Source organism: Gossypium hirsutum, chromosome A09 (assembly GCF_007990345.1).
Source record: "Gossypium hirsutum isolate 1008001.06 chromosome A09, Gossypium_hirsutum_v2.1, whole genome shotgun sequence".
NCBI classification, from domain to species: domain Eukaryota; kingdom Viridiplantae; phylum Streptophyta; class Magnoliopsida; order Malvales; family Malvaceae; genus Gossypium; species Gossypium hirsutum.
In genome coordinates this window covers 54,349,836-54,372,937 of record NC_053432.1, presented here as the reverse complement: position 1 = coordinate 54,372,937, position 23,102 = coordinate 54,349,836, and the positions used below count along the sequence as shown (strand labels likewise).

The 23,102-nt window shown below is 36.6% G+C and overlaps 1 non-coding gene across 1 annotated transcript; it reads left to right on the top strand.

Annotated features, from left to right (window-relative positions):
• The first annotated feature begins 4,219 nt into the window (after positions 1 to 4,219).
• LOC121207471 (small nucleolar RNA R71) lies at positions 4,220 to 4,326 on the top strand. Its single transcript, XR_005902561.1, has one exon. It is a non-coding gene; the product is annotated as a small nucleolar RNA R71 (small nucleolar RNA).
• Positions 4,327 to 23,102: the final 18,776 nt, after the last annotated feature.

Genomic DNA, 23,102 nt, shown 5'->3' with positions numbered 1-23,102 from the left:
TTGAATCGAGTGAGGCGCTCAGAGATGTCAGTATATGAAGCTGCCGCATGAACTGGACGAAAGGGTGGTGGTGGCTGGGATGGCGAGTCCTCGTGCTGTGAAGGGACATCATCAGGAATGTCCTCGTACGCCTCCTCCTTGGTGGATTAGGCAAGAATATATTGAGGAGGGTAGGTTCCTCGGTGCCTCTCGATCATCCTCATGCTGAGCATGCTTGAGATGCCTTGTGGAGACAACTGGCCAATGAGGGTCAAGGATGATTCATGGGCTACGGTGTCGAGGAGCCCGAAGTGTCGAGCCAATCGTGTTACATAGGGGCCAATGGAATTGACCCCTTCCTATGCCGCTCCGTCTGGTGCTGAATCACGAGGGTGATGAAATAGGCAAGGTCAATGACGCGTCCGTGCGACATACACCATAAGAAGTAGGCGTCGTGAGTGTTGACCATGCCAGTGCTCTCTCGCCTTCCTGTAATCGTGTGAGCTAAAATGGCATCTAGATACCTCAGGGATGGTGGGAGTACTAATGCCTTGGAGCGGCTAGGATTTTAGGAGGCTATGCTAGGGGCCAAAGTATGCTAGCACTTCGAGGGAGAAAAATGTATGTGGCGAGTGAGAGCATGTAGTTCATTTTCCTCCTTGAACTCCTCCGTATATAAGCCTAGTACAGCATCGAACTCTGGGACGCTTAGCTGGCGGACTAACCCGCCTAGGTGAGACTGGACCGTGTCGAGATCATCGTAATTTATCATTATGGTCTGAAGATGAAACATCAAACATAGTTCCATCATGAACTCGAGGTATGTTGGTTCGATGATCCCAAAGAACAGCTCCCAAGGGTCGGTGGTTAGGAGGGCCCAAATTGCATCAGCCATCTGAACTTGTTCTATGGCAGTCCAGTTGATGCAGCGGCCCACAATTAAGGGTCGGGCCCAAAGTATTTGGAAAAGCTCTTCTTGGGGCCCTCGGGGGAACTATAGGAGAGGGTGACGAATTTCTGTGGTTGGACCCACGGAAGATGACGCTCCCTTCCTCTTCTTCGAGGCAGGTACGATGATTTTGTTTCCTCGTGAGGACGACATTAAAACCCTGTAATATAAAGAATAATAATAATAGGTAAACGAATTCGAAGAAGTTAAAAGGCATGAATTTGAACTAACAATTTCAGCCAAGACTACTAATATAAAGCAAACTCAACCACAATAACAATGAGAATGAGAATAGAAATGTAATGGGTATGAGGTTTTCCTAATCTCAATTTAACACGGAATGTATGATAACTAACCTATGAATGCAAATTAAATGATAGACATTGGCATGGTAATAGCATGAGAATAAGCATAGTAATGTCATGGATATGAGGTGTTCCTAATAACTTGATTTAACACGAAATGTATGATAACTAACCTAAGAATGCAAATTAAATGATAGAAAAATGAAAATTAGTTCAAAAGATATGAAGATTATGTTGATAATAAGCATTAGAAATAAGTAAAATAGAAATGAAAGGAGTAAACAAACGCTAAGGGAAAGAGATTGAGCGTCATAAATGAAGTGGGAAGCGGCGCCGGGCGTGGCAGGGAGGCCGTGTGGAGTTGCAGCGGCTAGGGTTAGGGTTTTTGAATAGGGAAGAAAGTGAATAGTGCAGGGTATTTATAAATTTTGGGCCACATGGCCAGGGCACACGCTCGTGTTCTCCAATTTCAACCCGTGTGATTCGCGAATTTTGAATTTGGGTGCGTCTGACATTTAGTAAACGTACGTGTTCCTTGGGATGTGGGTACACACGGCCGTGTCGCACGGTCGTGTCTAGCATTGTTCGCTTCTCCCACGACCGTGTGGGAAATCCCACGCCCGTGTCAATCTAACAGGTTCGACCACGGGTGTTAGACACGTGCGTGTCACACGCCCGTGTTATTTTAACAGGTTCAGCCACGGTTCTTCCACACGGGCGTGTCGCATGCCAGTGTTGTTTTGGCAGGCTCGACCACAGTCATGTCGCACGGCCGTGGCGTTTTATCGTAGCCCGTGTTTGGAGAAATCTTTGCCCTATTTTCACACGACCCTAAGTACGCCCGTGCTCATGGCCGTGTCCCTGTGGAAAACCTATATTCAAGAGCTCCATTAGTAAGTTAGATGTTGAAGACTAAATTTTTAAAGAACTTAATACAGTTAGTGCTCGGGTTGCCTCCCGAGAAGCGCTTATTTATAGTCTAAGCTTGACTTACCTCTCCATTGAGTAATCATGGTGGTTTGAGGAGTTTATACTCCTCATTCCTGTCATCAATCTCATCAAAATAAGGTTTTAAACGGGTGTTGTTTACCTTTAAAGTGTCAAACTTGGGGTGCCTTACCTCGACCGTACCGAATGGAAAGATACTAAGTACCGTAAGAGGGATTTCTTCATTCGGTATGGTAGCAACAATGTGGGGATCTGCGGCATCTAATAAGACTCTATCTCCAATCTTAAGTTGATTTGGAAAGGTATTGAGCTCATTCTGTTGTAGATTCGGTTTGTCGGGTGTTCTTGGTTTATGCGTCCGCCATTCATCGAGTTCGTCAATTTGTAATCTTCAATCCTCATGAATAGGTCCTCTACTATTGCTTGAGAATGACTCGTGTGCTTCCTTCAAACTCATTTCTTGTAAAGTAGCTTGAACCATATTGTCAGTTCTAGGACAATGGGTTAAACGATTACCTTCAATTCCCGATGTGTTGCCAGAATTGCGAGCTTGAAGGGTGATTGTTTCGTCTCCCACACAGAGTGTGAGTTCACCTGTGCCAACATCAATAATCGTTTTAGCAGTTGCTAAAAAGGGCCTTCCCAGAATTAAAAGAGTGTTGCTATCCTCCTCTATATCTAGAACAATAAAGTCAACGGGAAATATAAATTTATCAATTTCAACTAGTACATCTTTAATAATACCCCTAGGGAACGTTATAGTTTTATCTGCTAATTGAATGCTCATCCTAGTTTGTTTGGGTTTCCTAAGACCTAAATGCTTAAACATTTTGTAGGGCATGACGTTAATACTAGCCCCTAAATCAGCTAATGCATTATTAACATCTAAACTACCAATTAAGCAATGAATTGTAAAACTCCCCAGATCTTTTAGTTTTTCGGTAGTCTATTTTGGAAAATAGCTGAGCAAACTGCGTTTAGCTCCACATGCGATGCCTCGTCCAACTTCCGCTTATTTGCTAAAAGTTCCTTTAAAAATTTCATTGCGTTTGGCATCTGCGATAGGGCTTCAATAAACGGTAAGTTAATATGTAATTTGTTTAAGATTTTAAGGAATTTACCAAATTGTTAATCTGAGCGGTCTTGTCGTGTCGCGTTGGGGTATGGCACATGAGGTTTATATTTGACATTCACCATTTTGTTTTTATTGTTATCTACCTCACCTTGACCTTTGCTTACCATAGTTTCTTGCCTCGGTTCTGGTTCAGACTCAACAACTCCTTCTTCATCTTGAATATTAATTGCGTTGAGCTGTTCCCTTGGGTTGGGTTCAGTATTACTTGGCAAGCTACCTTGTGGTCATTCGAAAATTAGTTTGGAAAGCTGGCCTATTTGAGTTTGAAGCCTTTGGATCAACGCTTGTTGATTTTTAAGTGCTGTCTCAGTGTTCTGGAAATGAGTTTTTGACACCGAAATAAACTTTGAGAGCATCTCTTCAAGGTTCAGCTTCTTTTCCTGTTGGTAGGGTGGTTGTTGGTAGCCTGGAGGTGATTGTGGTCTTTGATTTCCTTGACCGCTCTACGAGAAATTGGGGCGGTTCCTCCAACCTGCATTGTAAGTGGTACTATATGGATTGTTTTGAGGTCGAGGATTATTACCAATGTAGTTTAATTGCTCATTATCCATGTTGTGGCCATAAGGTTGGTATTCCGAATAGCTTATTCCACCTCCACTTGCTTCGCACTGCATTACTAGGTGAACTTGTCAAGAACTAAGAAAACCATCAATCTTTTTATTTAAGAGTTCTACCTGATTAGAGAGCATGGTGACCGAATCGACATTATAAACGCCGGCTATTTTCGTTGGCTTTGTCCTCATAACTTGCCACTGATAGTTATTCAGTGACATCTCCTCTAGAAACTCATAGGCATCTTCAGGTGTTTTATTATTGATGGTTCCGCCAGCAGCTGCATCAACCATTTGTCGAGTCGAAGGATTCAGGCCATTATGGAATGTTTGAACCTGTAGCCAAAGCGGTAACCCATGGTGAGGGCACCTTCTCAAAAGGTCCTTGTATCTCTCTCATGCATCGTAGAGTGTTTCTAAATCCATCTGCATAAAAGAAGAGATATCATTACGTAATTTAGCCATTTTAGCTGGCAGAAAATATTTTAGTAAAAAATTTTCAGTCATTTGTTCCCAAGTAGTAATTGACCCTTATGGTAACGAGTTCAACCACTGTTTAGCTTTGTTCCTCAATTAAAAAGGGAATAACCAAAGATGAATGGCATCATCAGAGACACCATTAATTTTAAATGTATCGCATAGTTCTAAGAAGTTGGCTAAATGAGCGTTGGGATCCTCATCCTGCAAACTATCAAACTGAACAAATTGTTGTATCATTTGAATAGTGTTAGGTTTTAATTCAAAAGTATTTGCAGCTACAGCAGGTCTAACTATGCTCGATTCAGTTCCTGTTAAAAAAGGTTTAACATAAACAAACATAGTGCGTGGAGCAGGATTTTGATTAACCGCAATTGCAGGAGGTAGCTGATTGCCTTGGTTTTCAGCCATCTCTTCGGTTGGGGGTTGGGTATCGTCTTTTTGCTCGTTCTCTGTGTATCCTAAGCTTCGCCTTATTTCTCTTTGATTTCTGTGAAATGATCAATTTCCTCGTCAAAAAGTAATGGTCCTGACAGATTTCTTCTAGTCATAAACTATAAAAACCTGCCAAGAGAAGGAAAAAGTAAATTAATAAATAATAATAAATTAAAGTGCACGAAAAATAAATGCTAAAGTAATAAAAATTGAGTGTTCCTAAAATTTTAGTTCCCCGGAAACAGCGCCAAAAACTTAATCGCGAGATTTCGTGATAGATTTTAAATATTTATAATTACTCGTTCTTGAACTAACTATTATCGCGATGTAGGCAAGTGTGCCTATCGAACAGTAGTATAGTTTTAGCAGACCAGATTGTCGAACCCAAAGGAACTAAAAGTACTAGTAATGACTATCTTTTTATTATCTAGCCTAAGAATAAAGAGGCTTTTGTTTTAACTAACTAATTGTCTAAACTAAGAACGCACAGAAAATAGAATTGAGGAATTGCTTTTGGAAAATTCGATTGAATGAAGACAATACCTAAGGAAAAAATCCACCTAGACTGTACTTGTTATTCTGGCTCCGAATCGGACGATTTATTCATTTAACTTTTTCCGTAGAGATCCCTAAGTTATTTTATTATCCCTATTCAAGACTAATAACGTCTAATCCCTAGATTGAATAACCGAGACTTTTCTCTAATTAACACTCTAAGGTTGCATTAACTCGATCTATGGATCCGCTTATTAGGTTTCACCCTAATCCGGCAAAATCTTGTCACCCTATGTCTAGGCGCGCAATCAACTCTGCTTAATTATAACAAATGTACTCTTAAACAGGGTCTTCTCCTCCTCTGAATAAGAGCTTATCTTGAATCGGTATCCTTGGATATCAAAACAAGAATTAAGAACACATAATTAAGAACAAGTCAAATATTTATCATACAATTCAGAAAATAATAATAAGATTCGTCTTAGGTTTCATTCCCCTTAGGTATTTAGGGGATTTAGTTCATAACTAAATAAGAAAACATCTCAGAATAATAAAGAATACAAAACATAAAGAAAACCCCAAACTCCTGAAAGGGAATTGAGGAGAGATCTTCAGTCTTGATGATGAATCCGGCTTCTGAAATGAATCAATCGGCTTTCTTGGAGTAATTCCGTACCCCCTAATCTGTCCTCCCTTTTCTTCCTTCTCTTGGGTATATTTATAGGCTTTGGAATGCCTAAAAGCCTTCAAAGTTAGCCTTTTCCGAATTGGACTCAACTTGGGCTCAGCAGGGGTATGCCCGTGTGACACGTCTGTGTGCGATTACTTCAGGCCATGCTCGAGCCTGCCAAATTGACACGGCCGTGTGGTCTGCCCGTGTGAGGAGGTCCAGGCCATGTTGATTTCGTACTTTGGCCTATTTTCTCCTTTTTTGACCCATTTCTCATTCCTTTCGCTCTCCTATGCTCTCCTAAGTGTAAACATGAAATTAAAGCATTAGGAGCATCGAATTCACCAATTCTAATGGAAAATCATCCATAAAATACGTTAAACATGGGGTAAAAATATGTATAAATTACGGTTTATCACTTGGTCAATTGATCCACGATGACCCAAATAGAATCCTTCTTGGTGGGTGTCAAGGGCAACCCACTAACGAAGTCTATCGTCACTCGTTCCCATTTCCATAAGGGAATCTTAACCGGTTGCAACAAACCCAAAGGTAACTGGTGTTCAACCTTAACCTGCTGGCACGTCAGACTTCGAGCCACAAAATTCATAACCTCATGCTTCAAACCTGGCCATGAAGATTGCAATACATCTTATCACCACTAGGATGCATAGCATAAAGGCTATTATGCGCCTCCCTCAAAATTGACTGCCTCAAATCAATATCATTCTGCACACAGATTTGACCTCGAAAATCCAAAACACCATCATTATTTAGCCCAAAATCCAAAGTGCTACCACTCTCAATCTAGCGAACCATAAACCCAGAGACTCATCCCCCAACTGCTTAACTTGAATCTGATCAGTCCAAGTCAGTTTAACTTGCAACTCAGCCAACAGGCTCCCATCATCAAATAGACTAAGTTGAGTGAACATCGCTCTCAAATCAGACATCACTCTCTAACTTAGAGGATCAGCCACCATATTGGCCTTACTAGGATGGTACTTTATCGTGCAGTCATAATCCTTGAGCAATTCAATCCATCGGCACTACCTAAGATTAAACTCATTCTAAGTAATGAAGTACTTGAGACTCTTGTGATCAGTGTAGATGATACACCTCTCACTATACAGATAGTGCCTCTAGATTTTCAACACAAAAACCACAGCGGCCAACTCGAGATCTTGCATTGGATAGTTCCCTTCGTATGTCTTAAGCTGATGGGATGCACAAGCCATAACTTTTCCTTCTTGCATCAATATACATCCCAGACCGACGTGCAACGCATCACTGTAGACCATAAACTTCTTACTAGATTCAGGCTGTATCAGAACAGAAGCCTGAGTCAAAACAGGCTTGAACTTCTTGAAGCTCGATTTTTGTACATCAATCCAAACAAGGAGAACACCCTTATGCAGAAGCTTAGTCAAAAGAGCTGCAATCAGAGAAAACCTCTCGACAAACCACCGATAATATCTCACCAAACCCAAAAAGCTACTGATCTTAGATACGTTTTTAGGCTGCTTCCAATCCAGCACAGCCTCTATCTTCCTCAGATCAATAGGGATCCCCTCAGCAAAAACTACATGCCCCAGAAAAGTTACTTCACACAACCAAAATTTACACTTGCTCAACTTAGCGTAGAGCTATTTTTCTCGAAGAATCTGAAGCACTACTCTAAGCTGCTCATCATGTTCATCATCGATCTTATAGTATACCAGAATGTCATCGATAAAGGCCACGATGAACTGATCCAGATATGGCTGAAAAACTCATTTCATTAAATCCATGAATGCCATCGGAGCATTCGTCAAACCAAAAGGCATCACTAGGAACTCGTAATATCCATAACGAGTCCTAAATGCAATCTATGAACATCTACCTCCTTAACCCTTAACTGATGATAGCCAGAATGAATATCAATCTTCAAAAACACTAAAGCCCCTCGAAACTGATCAAACAAGTCATCAATCCTTGGAAGTGGATACTTATTCTTTACAGTCAACTTGTTCAACTGCCGATAGTCGATGCACATCCTCATTGTCCTATCCTTCTTCTTAACAAATAGAATTGGTGCTCTTCACGAAGACACACTAGGACAGATGACACCATAATCTAGTAGCTATAGTAGTTGAGTCTTAAACTCTGTAAGCTCCTTCGGTGCCATACGGTACAGAGCGATAGACACCAGATCTATACCCGGAAGAAGCTCAATTTCAAACTCAACCTTTCGATTTGGTGGCAAACCCAGTAACTCCTCAGGAAAGAAATCTGAAAAATCCCTCACTGTTCTGATATCCCCAACTGAAGAGTCCTTAGAAATAGAACCACTGATGTAAGCCAGATAAGTCTCACACCCTTTCCAAACCAATTTATTGGCCACAAGCGCGGAGATCACATTAGACAAATAATCTCGATGCTCACTAATCACAACTACCTCCATATCATCCTTGGTCCTCAAAACGACTCTCTGAGTCACGAAATCCAAACTAATCCAATGTTTAAGCAACCAATCCATTCCCATGATCAAATTAAATTCCCCAAATAGAAGCTCCATCAAATCCGTCAGAAATACCACCCCTTGCACCTCCAATGGAACGTCTCTATATAGTTTACTAACCCGAATAGATTGCCCCAACAGACTTCATATAGTAACCTCACTAGTGGTGCTCTCAACAAAAATCCTCAAGGTTTCAAATATAGTACTAGCTATATAGGAGTGTGTAGAACATATGTCTATCAAAGTAGTATAAGGCACATCAAATATAAGGAATGTACCAGTAATGACATCAAGAGAATCTCTATCCTCTCGACGGTCGTGCAGCATAAACCAATACAGGCTATTTCACCTCAATCTGACTGGGACCTCTGCCCGGTGCTCTCTGCTCATAACCCATATCGTCACCACCTCTAGCCTGTCCACGGCCCCTAGGAGGCTGCTGAATTACCCTCTGAAGCTGTGTAGAACCTGGTCCCGAAGCTTGCATCTGACCACCCCTCTGTGGACACTCTCTAATATGATACTCTAATGGCCCACGCCTCAGACAAGCCCCAATCCTCCTCCAACACTCGCCCGAATGGCGCCTACCACAATCTTCACACGGTTGAATCCTGGTAGGAGCAACAGGGGCTCCCACTCTAACCGACCCATTAGGTCTGGCCTTTTCCTTTGGCCTTTGAATAGAACCAGAGGGCTCCAAATCCCTCTTGTTCTTACCCCTCTCTCGATCCCTATTATGGCACTCCACTCACTTAACATCTTCATTGATCTTTACTTTCTCAACCAAAACCGCAAACTCTTAGTTCCTCTGTGGAGCAATCAGAAGCCTCAAGTCATCCCTCAGACCACCCTCAAAGCGAACGCACCTCTCAACTCAAATGCCACCATGCCTTGAGCGTAACGGCTCAACCTCAAAAATTTAGCCTCATACTTGACCACCAATCTATTGCCCTGCGTAAGATTCATGAAATCAGGCCAATGAGCATCCACATAGCTAGCCCCTACATACTTACTCTGAAAGGTGGACTTAAAGAAATCTCAACTCAGACGATCCGGCTGAGTACCCCCTCAAACGTCAACCACCACTGGTAAGCCTCATTGTGAAAAAGGGAGACTACACCCTTAAATTTTTGCTGGGAGTACAGTCCAGATCATTCATGATTCTCTCGATGGCCTCAAACCAATACTCGACCACACTAGGGGCGACTCTAGTGACACCCGTAAACAACTCAGCACCAATAGACCGGATTCACTCAGTTACCGACCCTCAACCCCCAGCTCTAGAATGGGGTCTAGTGACCCTTTTCAAAATCCATAAACATGGCTTGGGACAGTGCGTTGTCCCCAGCCGAGTGACTTTGAGACCCAGTATCAGTAGCAAGCAAAACTGGTGTCTTACTCGTATCCAAATGCAGTATACTGCCCAGAGAGAAAGACTCAGCTCGAGCCTTCCTACGGCCTCTACCACGGCCATGAATGCCAGGCCCATGAGTTCCACGAGCGCTCATAGTAATTTTCAAGTTTTATCTACATTAAAAATTTTATGCATCAGTTTCAGTATTTATTAGCAGATGTTTCATGCATAAGTTTTCAGTATACTTTTAGAAAGTACTAACTACAATATTTTCAGAGTTTTCTATCAGAAATTCAGAAATACTTACAGCATCGGCGTTGGAGACTCAGTGTACCACATAATTTCCCATTATCTAAAAAAATTTAAAAACCAATTCTTTTCGAAATATAATTTTGACACCCAAAATTCATAGCCTGAGTTTTGCAACCTGGATCTAATACCACTAAACGTAACACCCCAAACTCGGCCTAGACCTTTTGGCCAAATCTAGAAATGTCATAAGGTAGTGGTTTTGGAAAACGAAATTGTCTCGTCAGAACATTAACATTTTTAACTGAAAACACCGTTAAATTAGTCTATTTGCCAAAACTTATTATAGTGAAAGCCTTAAAATAGCTATAACTTGAAAACTCAATCGTGTTTTAGAAAAAATTTTGTTTGATAATAAATTGTCATTTCTAGAGAAAAACGTTTCGTTTAAGCATGCAGTTTAACAGCATATAAACCAAAACCAGCAGTTATAAAACCCAAAAAGTCCAGAAAGTCCCAGGATTTACAAACTCTCAAAATATAAACAAATTCATGAATAACCCATAAATAAATAATTTTTATCAATTTACGTTCGAGTGGTACCACTGAGTCTCTGCTACACCGATCCGTCTAAGTCTGTGGATTACCTGACAAAATAGACAAGCAGGTGTGAGTTTACGTAAACTCAGTGTGTAACCCAACAGAATTAAGCATGCAAACATACAGAATCATATGCTTAGTCAGCTAAGATATAGATTCAATTTCAAATTCAGATATGCAAAATCCTATCCCCATCCTTTACACACCAACTCCGACCATCCCATCACACCATGTGGGGTTAAAAACATCAACTCATCCCTACACACCATATTGTACGAAAAAGACATATATCAGATAATATACAGCCAAATTGTCAAAATAAAGGCGATTAATGCCGAACAAAATACTTCCCCTATATATACATATCCCACCCTAAATACAGATACAGAAATTTAAATACAGATATAACAAATCAAACATGTTCAACATGCTTTTTACAAATAACAGATATACATACATTAGTATAGCTAGGCATACATTTAGTACCCTACTCAAATCAGTCTATTAGAATATCATAGCATGCAAATCAGGGTTTAACTAGCCTTTACCAACCCTATAGTAAGCCCATAGTAGATCAGAGCAACTCGTGCGACCCTATGGAAAATTTTAAAATTATGAGCCCACATGCCAGTGTGATTTGCCCGTGTGGCCCACAAGCCCAGATTGGCTTTTACCCGTGCGGTCCAAATGGTCTGGCCCAAAATTCACACGCCCATGTGACATGCTCTGTGGGCACCCCATTTGGCCTATCCCATGTGGCCCGCACGGCTATACTCCAGCCACCACAAAACTATATCTTGTGCACGGCCATGCCTTCGTCGACCACACGGTCGTGTCTCACACACGGCCAATCACACGGGTGACCACACGCCCGTGTGGTGTCGATAGAGGAGTTTTTTCTGCTTTCATTAAATCTCATTTTTCAGCATTTTGGGTACACACCTGGTACATTTTTTATGCAAAAACACTCCCGAGATCACCAACACCATAGCAGAAAATGCCCACACGATCAAACTAAACAATTGAAATGACAACCTCTACCTCACCGCCTTTTCCAAGCCAATTAACGAACACGTGAATTGCAATACGAATTTTGGATGAATAGATGATGGCACAGATTGAAGAGGAAGAACACAGAAGGAAAGAATAGAGGAAGAAGCAGAAATCACGTCAAAATTTTAGGAAAACAAACTGAAATTTTGAAAAAGAAAATTAATAAAAAGGAAAAAGAATAAAAGATATGATAACATGTCCCTTAATTTTATCCCACTAACCCACTAAATCACAATATCCTCAAACTTTTAACTCCACTGAAACACCATCAGAAAATCAAGTAAAAATATATCATCCATGCTCGCGCAGGGATTCGAACATAAGACCCCCAACACACCAACCCCCTTACCACTCGAACGAGCAGGCTCATTATAATATAAATTTACAAGCAATTTAATATAAACCCACTCAACAAGGGTAAGGTTTGGACCTAAAGATAACCAAAATTTTCCAAAGGTTGGGCTTGAATTTGGGACCTCTCACACACACCCAGAACACTTAACCACTAAAACAGACAGATATTTGTGTCAAATATTTATAAAAATAGAAAAAAAATTATCAGGGCATTACACAGAATCACAATCAAGCTTTAATTTGACAAAGAACAAAATTTGGCAAGGTTGGGTGACACGGCTGTGTGCTCCAGCCATATGGAAATGCTTAGGCTGTATGGGGGTCAATATGCCCATGTGGAGGGGCACACACCAGTGTGACCTAGGGACATGGCTGTGTGATCAGGTTGTGTTAACTCTCTGTTCGTTTGTGCTAAAATAGTGTACAGGGTAGACACAGCCGTGTGAGAGTCCCACACGTCCTTGTACCCACCAGACATGGTTGGGTGTCCAAAAACATAACCGTGTGGGATCCTTAAATCCCCAAATAAATCACATGGTCATGTGGCTAGGCCATGTGGCACCAAATCACTAAATCTCTAATTCTAAAACACACATACCCGTGTGCTCAGGGGACACGGCCATGTGAAAATTGACTAATTTTCCTAAATTAGCCACATGGTCGTGTGGCCAGGCCGTATGGCATGAATTTTTATCCAAAAACCCTAATCCCCAATTCCACATGGTCGTGTGGACTAACACATGCCCGTGTGGTCTCGCATATGGTCTCGAAACCACCTCAAAACATCCTATAAACTGTGAATTCACACACCAAATGCCCCCTAAACTCTAATAGATCAGAAAGATGCCGTAGAAAACCAAGTTTTAAGAAGCCTAGAAGCAAACGTACAGCACATTTTGTAACGCCCTGAAAAATATATTTATGCTTCTGTAAATATTTAACATAAATCTATATTTGCTTGAGTGGTTAAGTGTTCTAGGAGTGTTTGAGAGGTATTGGGTTCAAGCCTAACCTTTGCCAAGTTTTGTTATTTTTGGGATCTAATCCTTATCTCTAGTCAATGGGCTTATAATAATTTGTCTGCTAATCCATATCAAAATGAGCCTGCTGGTTCAAGTGGTAAGGGAGTTTGTGTTGGAGATCCTGTGTGCGAATCCCTGTATGAGCGTGGGCATTAATTTTTACTCAGTTGCTTAAGAGAGTTTTGGTAGAGATGGGATTTTGAGTAGTCGTTGTTAGTGGGATATTGGGAAGGAATTTAGGGGATTCTAATAATATCTGTTCATTTTTATTTTTCAAATTTTCATCTCTCTTCCAAAATTCCCAAAAAAAATTCCTGATGTTAGTTCATCCTCTTTCTTTTCTCTTTGGCGATCTGTGCAATTCCCTCCTTGTTTATTGTGCTATACTCGTTCTTTTGGTGCTCACCGTGGGATTTAGGTAAGAGGGTTGTCATCATTTTAATTTTTGGTAACTACAACGTATACTTTTCTTATTTTATGGTGTATTTTTAGCAAGTTATGGATTTGATTCTTGCAGTATTTTTATGTAGGAGAAAGTGGTGGTAGAGAGAATTTGATTTAATGACCTAACCGTGTTGTTATTCATATTTGTTGGTGGTAAGTCATTTGCGTTGTTATTCGTAAATTGGTTGCTAAGTGATCAATAGATTCTATTCTTAAGTTTTCAGAGGGCTCGAGATTGCTGTAGCATTTTAAATGAATTAGGTGTGTACCCGAAATAAAAAAAACAAGGTTTTAAAAAAAGCTAAAAAACTAAACTGTCGATGCCACACGGGCATGTGGTCACTCATGTAGTAAGCCGTATGTGAGACACTGTCGTGCGGTCGATGAAGGCATCATCGTCGCAAGACACGACCGTGTGATTGCTCGAATGTGGCCGTGTAGGCCAAACGGGCTAGGCCAATCTGGACATGTAGGCCATACGAGCATGACACACGGGTGTATGGATTCTTGGGTCAGGCTGTGGGCCATACGAGCAAAGCCAATCAGGGTCTGTCTGCCACACAAGCGTGTGGGCCCAAACTTTTGAAATTTCTACAAGGGACGCACAAGTTGTCCCAATCGATTGTGGGCCTACTGTAGGGTCAGTAAGCGCTAACCAAACTCCAAAAATTGTAGATCTGATATACTGATATTCTGTTCTAAGTATGATTATGCCAGGCATATCTGTTAATTCTGATATCTGTACATAGCATGTTAAGCATGTCTAGTGTATATTCTGTATTTGTTTTGTCTATGTTTGTGGGGTGGGTTTTGTATTGATGGAGGAAGTGTTCTGTATGGCGATCATCGTCTATTATCTAGTAGCTTGGTTGCACTATATCTGCTACGTGTCGTATTGACACAATATGGTGTATTGGATCAGAGGGTGTTTTTAACCCCACATGTGGTGTAATGGGATGGTCGGAGCTGGTGTATAGAGGATGGAGGTAGGATTTTGCATATATGATATTTGCTCTATACATCTGTATCTGTAACTATATCTAAGATGGGCATGAGCCCGATTTTGTATCTGATTGTCTGAAATATTCTATATATTGCTTGTCTATTTCTGTTAGGTTACACGCTAAGTTTACGTAAACTCACATCCATTTGTTTGTTCTTTCAGGTAATCCACAGACATAGGTGGATTGGTACGATGGACACACGACGATGATCACTATATCAACAAAAAAATGATAAACTTAGTACTTATGGTTTTTATTAAACTTTTGGAATTATTTGAGGGTTGTAATTTTTGGGTACTCTATGGACTGTTTGGTTTTTAACTATTTATTTTTGGTTTGCTCATCTATAGGTTTGCTTTGGTAAAATTACTTTATTAAAACCACAGTTGTTTTGCAAACGAAGGTTTTCCTAAAACCACGACTGCATTTACAATTATAACAGTTTAAAGGTTTCCACTTAAATAAGTTTTTAGAAAATGAGCTAATTAATTAATGTTTTCAAAACCCCTACCTTGTGACGCTTTCGGATTCGGTCATAAAGTCTAGGCTGAGTTTGGGGTGTTACATTTAGTGGTATCAGAGTCAGGTTGCAAAACTCGGCTGTGGATTTTAGGTTCCAAAATTTTGTTTCAAAAGAACTAGTTTATAAATAATTTGAGGGATTTGAAAAAGTATGTGGTTCATCGAGTCTCCGGCACTGATCTTGTAAGTATTTCTGAAAGAGTTTATTCTGAAAATACTGTAGATAGTATCTTCTAAGACTGTACTGAAGTAGTTAGAGACTGAAACTTCTGAAAACATCTCTAAACTTCTGATAATTTATGTATAAAATATCTGGTAATAAATATTTGAACTGATGCATAAAACTTTATAATGTAGATAATTTGAATTACACTATAAGCACTCGTGGAACTCGCGGATGTGGTACTCATGGCTGTGGAAGGGCCGATAGTGGGGCTCGAGCTGAGTCCTCCTTATTGGGTAGTATGCCACATTTAGATACAAGTGAGACATCAGTTTCGCTTGCTGTGGAGACTGGGTCTCAAAGCTGTTCCACTGGGGACGACGTACTGTCCTAGGCCATGCTGAGGATTTTGGAGAGGGTTGTTGGACCCTATTCTGGATCTGGGGCTGAGGGTCAGTAATTGAATGCCTCTGGTCTAATGGAGCTGAGCTGTTTAGGGGTGTTTAGGAGAAAATGGTGGTGGAGGGAATTCGATCTGACGACTTAGCCATGTTGTTATTTGTGTTTGTCGACGGTAAACCATTTGCGTTGTTTCGAGATTTGGGTAGTAACTCGTTAATTGGTTGCTAAGTAATCAATGGATTTTTGTTCCTAGGTTTCCAGAAGGCTCGAGATTGTTTTAACGTCTTAAATGAATCAGGTGTGTACCCAAAACACAGAAAACGAGATTTTGGCAAAAGCTGAAAAACTGTACTGTCGATGCCATACGGGCGTGTGGTCACCCATGTTGTAGGCCATGTGTGAGACATGACCATGTGGTCGACGATCAATAAGGGCTAACCAAACCCCAAAAGCTATAGATTTGATAGACTGATAATCTGTTCTGAGTATGATTATGCCATGCATATCTATTAATTCTGATATCTATGCATAGCATTTGAGCATGTCTAGTATATATTTTGTATTTGTTCTGTATATGTTTGTGGGGTGGGTTTCGTATTGATGGAAAAAGTGTTCTGTATGATAATTATCGCCTATTACCTGGCTGTTTGGTTACACTATATTTGATACGTGTCGTATTGACACAATGTGGTGTGTAGGGATGGGTGAGTGTTTTTAACCCCACATGTGGTGTGTTGAGATGGTCAGAGTTGGTGTGTAGAGGATAGGGGTAGGATTTTGCATATCTGATATCTGATCTGTACATCTGTATCTATAACTGTATCTGAGATGGGCATAAGCTCAATTCTGTATCTGATTGTCTGAAATATTCTATATATTGCTTGTTTATTTCTGTTGGGTTATATGCTGAGTTTACGTAAACTCACATTTGTTCTATCAAGTAATCCACAGACATAGGCAGATCCGTACAGTGGAGACACGGCGGTGATCACTACATCGACAAAAAAAACTGATAAACTTAGTACTTATGGTTTTTATTAAGCTTTTTGAATTATTTGAGAGTTGTAATTTTTGGGGACTCTCTGGACTATTTTCTTTTTAACTATTTGTTTTTGGTTTGTTCATCTATTGTTTGCTTTGGTAAAATTACTTTATTAAAATGACGATTTTTTTGCGAACGAAGGTTTTTCTAAAAACACGACTGCGTTTACAATTATAAATGTTTAAAGGCTTCCACTTAAATAAGTTTTTGGAAAATGAGCTAATTAATTAATGTTTTCAAAACCCCTACCTTGAGATGCTTTCGGATTCGACCATAACGTCTAGGCCGGGTTTGGGGTGTTACAGATTCACCAAAACACTTAGAACATGTCAAGTTCCACACAATCAAAACAACAAATTGAAATTGAAAAGTTTGAACCCACACCTGATTCGCGATCGGAGACGTCCAGAACCCGACTCGTTGACCAAGAAGCCGAAGCTCTCTAAAAGCCACAAAGCAACCGTTTTTAAGAAAGAAAACCCAAAAAGAAGGAGATAAAACTAATAATTATTTTAAAACTTAAAACAAGCCTACTATTTAACAAAATAAAAATATTTCTCCAGAACACACACACAAAAATTCAAACACGTGACCTAGAGACACACTAACACATAACTAACCACTAGACCAACAAGCCCATTCTGTCACTTAAACCGCAACTAAACACAATAGTACAACCTACTCACTAACCCTAACCACAAAACTCAAAACTTCTAACCCCAAAATTCAATGTGTCACAGGTAACACTGTTAATTATTCCAATTTTATAACATAGTTTTTTTGTTTTTTTACATTGACGTGATGAGTTTGAGGGTTGTTTTGAAGAAAAAAATTGTATCAGCATTTGATTATGTTATATATTTGAATTGACTAATTACATTATAAGCATAAAAGAACTAAATTACTTCAAATTAAATTTTAAAGACCAAATCATAAATTAAAATATAATATAGAGACCTAAACAATCATTTAACCTAAAAGAAAACATAGGTTTCAATTATGGAAAGTGCTTGTGTGTACTCAGATAAGTTCTTTCATTTGTTTATAAAATTGGAATAATTAACGGTGTTATCTATTTCCACTACCAAATTACACTAAAGGACTAAATTTTAAATTCAAAAATAATGGAAAGACCATAACCATTATTTTTACTTTCTGGTGATAAAAGAATAGTAGCAGGAGGCACCCATAAATTTTTTTAAAGAAAAGCTTATGTGGCTGGTGGCTAGGGGGAGGGGTGCTGTCAATGAGTCAGGTGGCACCGATTTTTTACTGTAGCTCCTACGTAGATTCGTAAATATTACTGTCTTTATCCTATTTCAGTATTTATTTAATTATTTAATATTATTTGGGTAAAAAACCCTAAATGTACTAAACGTAATTACCCAAAACCCTGAATACAAAGCCCTAATTCTCATAGAGTTCTCTTAAAAGGGGTACAAAATTCTCTCCATAGTTTCCACAAAAACTCTCACCAAAACTCATATGCGACTACATCTTGTCGCCCCCAAAAAAACCATGTAGTACATCATCTTTCATTGTCTTTTTGAAACAAGAATACAAGGCCCCTTTAAATAGGCTAAGTTTAAAGGGCTAAAACAATTAAAATATTCCTTGAAGTAATCAGAGTTCAATTGGGAGAAGAGGTCCTGCTTGGCTATCAAAGCGTGATTGTATTACTTGATGAATACATCCTATTACTGTGACGTCCCATACATGCTCATCACGACGTTGCCCTCTCTGTCAATTGTAGAACTCGTCACGTTGTCATGACGTCCCCACATCCCTCGTCGTGACATCGCCTCTTGTCACGACATCAATGTCCACGTTGAGACGTCATGCCTATTTCACCTTTGTCTTTGTTAAGTGTTTGCAAACTATTTGATAAATGTGAAACACATCCCACAAAATGATTTGATAATAATCTAAATTCAAAAACTAAAAAAGATAAAAACTAAATGAAGTACTAAAATAATTTATTTTAAAAATTGGAGGATTGAATAATTCATTATACTGTGCAATCAAATTCATTTTCATTGCATTGATCTTCTTTCACCGACATCAAATGGTTTTTTTTTTCCATTTATACTCATTTCTTTTCTTTTGGATTTTTTACTCAAATAATATAAAATAATAATTAATTACAAAAAAGGAATGGAAAACAAATTAATTACGAAATAAGCATTTGTTACAGAGTTTTGATAGCGCTGCTTGATAAATTGGCGGCACTAGACTGAAATATGATGACCTAAAATATTAAGGGACCTGATATGTAAATTTATCATTTTGGTTGGCAGGCAAAAGAAAGGGCTGAACTTTAAATGGGTAAATTCTTCATAAACCCCTCTTATTTATTATTTTCTTTTATTCCCTTCATAAACTCCCTTTTTTTATTATTTGCTTCATATATAATTCACAGTTTCATACTCCATGCAATTCAACCTACTTTCATGATTTTGTGCCTGGTACTACGTGTTTTAGCATGTTGCAACAACTGTTTATGCCTTTGAAAAGCTGTTTTGCTTGAGAGTGCCTGGAACAAGAGGCAAGAATGTACATTACGAAAGAATCAGGGTTATTCCAAATAATTAAACTTAGCAAAAAGTTGTTCTAGAAATAGCTGAAAGGAATATTGAGAATGTAAGGCCCTCTTGTTCCCTAACTGTTCTGTTCTTTTTTTTTTTTATAATCTGACGGTAAAAGAGAATAAAAGAAAATAATAGACAATGGGATTTATGAAGGAATTTACCTATTTAAAGGTTGGTGCCACTAAGCCATTAAAGCTTTTTACAATTCCCTTGATATTTTAGGTCATCACATTTTAGCCTGATGTCGCCAATCTGTCAGACAACACCATCAGAACACTGTAACAAATGTCTATTTTCATAATTAATATGTTTTCCATATCTCCTTTCGTAATTAATATGTTTTCCATACTTTTTGTAGGTAATTATTATTTTTATATTATTTAGGTTTCTTTTCTTTATCATGGCATGCTCACGTTTTACCATTTTTTTTATTTTAAAAATTGAAGTTTCATTTCATTCATGCCTTAAATTTCACTTTATTCACTTATTATAAAATTTCAATTTATGTTTTATTAACCTTTTTAAAATTTGTAATTATTTTTAATTAATCTTTTTAATTATTTTGATTTAAATATTTAATATTTTTCATTTATTTAATATAATTATATATTAATTAATCAAAATATTTAAAATAATATATCTATATTTTAGTAATTTTGATATCTTTAATTATTTATTGAATTTTTTATTATGTTATAAGTTTCGTCAAATACAAATATTATTCTAGCATTCTTAACATTAATTTCCTCTTTCATTATAATTCACCTCAATGTCACGCTGCAATTAAATCTAAACATTTATCTCATCACTTATTTTAATCTTATCACTACATTAATACTTAATCTTATTGCTATAGTAATTGATGTCACCACCACAATTTTTTTTTAATCTCACTGTCCAGCCAAAAAGATGCCTAAATGGGTGCTTATTTAACTCATAACATTGTCTTAGTTTAGGACTTAATAATAGCATAGATATTATATTTTATGGTTAATATACTATTGACACTTAATTTTGGTTTCAATGTGCAACTTGATACCTTTTTTTTTTTAATTAAGTACCTATATTTGGTTTCCATTACATAAGTTGGTACTTAGACCAAATGGTATTAACTTTTCCGGATGACTCAATGAATTTTTGACATATGACAACAATAACATCATTGTCAAAATATAAAAAAGTATAAAATTATTAAAAAATAAAAATAAAAATATGATTTTTTATAAATTAAAATAATATATATTAAAATTAAAAATAAAATTACAAAAAATTTAAAATTATAAAATATTAAATATTAAATATTAAATATTAAATCAAAATCATGAAAATATTAATCGAGCCACATAAAAATGTTTTTATAAAAATTACGGTCATGCGTCAAATATTCAACAAGCCACATAAAATAAGTTGACATTATTTGATTTAGTTACTCACTTCTGGAAGAGAATTTCAATATATTGAAAAAAATATTAATTATTAAATTGATATTAAAATCAAACTTAGATATCAAATAATATGTTAACCTTATATCCTATGTTATGTTTTTTGGTTAATATATATTTTGCCTCCTAAATTTGTTGAATTACCTAATTGGTATCCTAATTTATTTTTGGACCTAATTGAATACTTGAACTAGGATTTTATCACTCACTTTGATACTTCTGCAATAACGTTATTACAGGTTGATGATTCGACATTGGCGAGCAATAAAAAGACGACATGTAGCAACCTCATATCATGACACGTGGCAAACTCCAATAAAAAAATTGATTTTTAAAAAAATACATGAATTTATAAAAAAGATTATAGGAATTATTTTACATTGAAACCTTTTGTCTAGATTCATTTTATAATTATTTTCATTTGTCTAGATTTTAGTTTTATATAAAATAACTAAAAACACATTTGGAATGAATTCAAACAAAGTGATGTTCAGATTCATCAGAATCTAGACATTCGTTGTCCATATTCATTTTGGATATGAAACAATTTATATATATATTAAACTTATATATTTACAAATAGATTTTGTATATTTTTTAATTTCAAAATAATAATATAAAAATATGATGTTTTAGAAAAGAAATTAAAAAATATGAAATTACTAAAAAAGCAAGTCTAGAATGGATCTGGATAAACCAATGTCCAAGTTTATTAGAATTTAGACAACCAAGTTTATTTTGGATGTGAAATAATTTTTATAATTTTTTTATAAATTTATATATTTTTTTAAATAATTTATATAATTTATATTTTTAATTTCAAAATAATAATATAAAATTTTGATATTTTATTAAATAATTTAAAAATATATAAAATGACTAAAAAGTAAGTCAAGAATAAATATGGACAAATGGATATACAGGTTCATTTAAATAAGGAGAAACATTTATCTAGATTTATCCTAGATGTGAAATAAATTTTATAAATTTATATATTATTTAAAAATTGGATTTATATATTTTATAATCTAAAATAAGGATTATTATTCGATACATTAGCGGTTGAGTTTTTTATTTAGTTTTTATTTTTTAAAATATCAATTAATAACACATAACAAATTCTTAAGTTCGCTTGTGGAGTTAAAAAACCTCCACCGTCAGTATATCAAATAATAATCCTTTTGTTATGAATATATTATTAAGTGGATGTCCATCATGATCAAGATAAAGTTTTAATGTACTTTAAATACTATTAGAATTAGATCTCTACTTCTTTTATACTTCTTACGCCTATAAATAAAAACTCTAATGAAGCATTGTAATCATCTCTTTGATCAATAAAGTACATTCTCTATTGCTTTCATATTTTCTTTATTCTTTATTCTCTCCATCTCTCTTTATTTTATAACACGTTATTAGCACGATCTTGCTCAAAATGATAGTTCCTTTTATCGATTATCAAATTTAGCCTCCATGATTTCTAATATTTTTTACGGCAAGATGCAAAGTTTTTACAGGAATTTTTTATTTAATTTTTCATATCTGATTATTATTTTTAATTCCTTTCATTATATGTTATCATTGTTTTGATTAACTTATTTTACTTTTTGTTCTTAAGGATGGTGAAAGATTTGATATCATTATCTATATCAAATCGAGAAATAAGATCTACTCTCAAAGTTTACTTTTTTATATTTGTTTGGAGATGATCTCTCTCTTCATTACAAAGGATGTTTATAATTACTACTTCCCATCCATGGTAACGTAAATCAATCTAATCAACTTCTTTTGAAATTTGATTTGATTTCTATTAAAAAGTTCAATTTATATAATTCACTATCCATATCTCTATGAATTTATAAAACCCATCACGCATTTAGTTATTGAGATTTTTATGAGGAGATAAATATTTTTTTTATTTTTAATAGAATTGATTGGTTTAATTTTGATTTTGATTAAGATATATGATTGTTGCGGAATGTGAGTAAAAATACTTGTTATGAACTTTAGGATATTCACCCTATCTGTGATAATTTCATAACATTGTAAAATTTAAGATGAAATTATGTCATAAGAGGTGGAGATTAGAAAATATTTATTTTTAAACTTTTATAGCTGTAAAGTTATTTTAATTTGACATTATAATATTTTGTATTTTGTTGTGTATAATATTTTGTATTTTGTTGTGGTATGATATATAAAATATATATTATCTAACCACAATGATTTGTTAGTGACATGAATTTATTATTTGTTACGTTTAATATATGTTTTATTTATACCTATACATTTTATTTTTATATAAATAAATAAGATTTTATTTTAAATAAATTAAGCATTCATTAAGGTACAATAAAATGATTATATGCTCCTAAAGAGCTAATATTGCATCAAACTGTAAAAAAACTCTTTAAGAGCT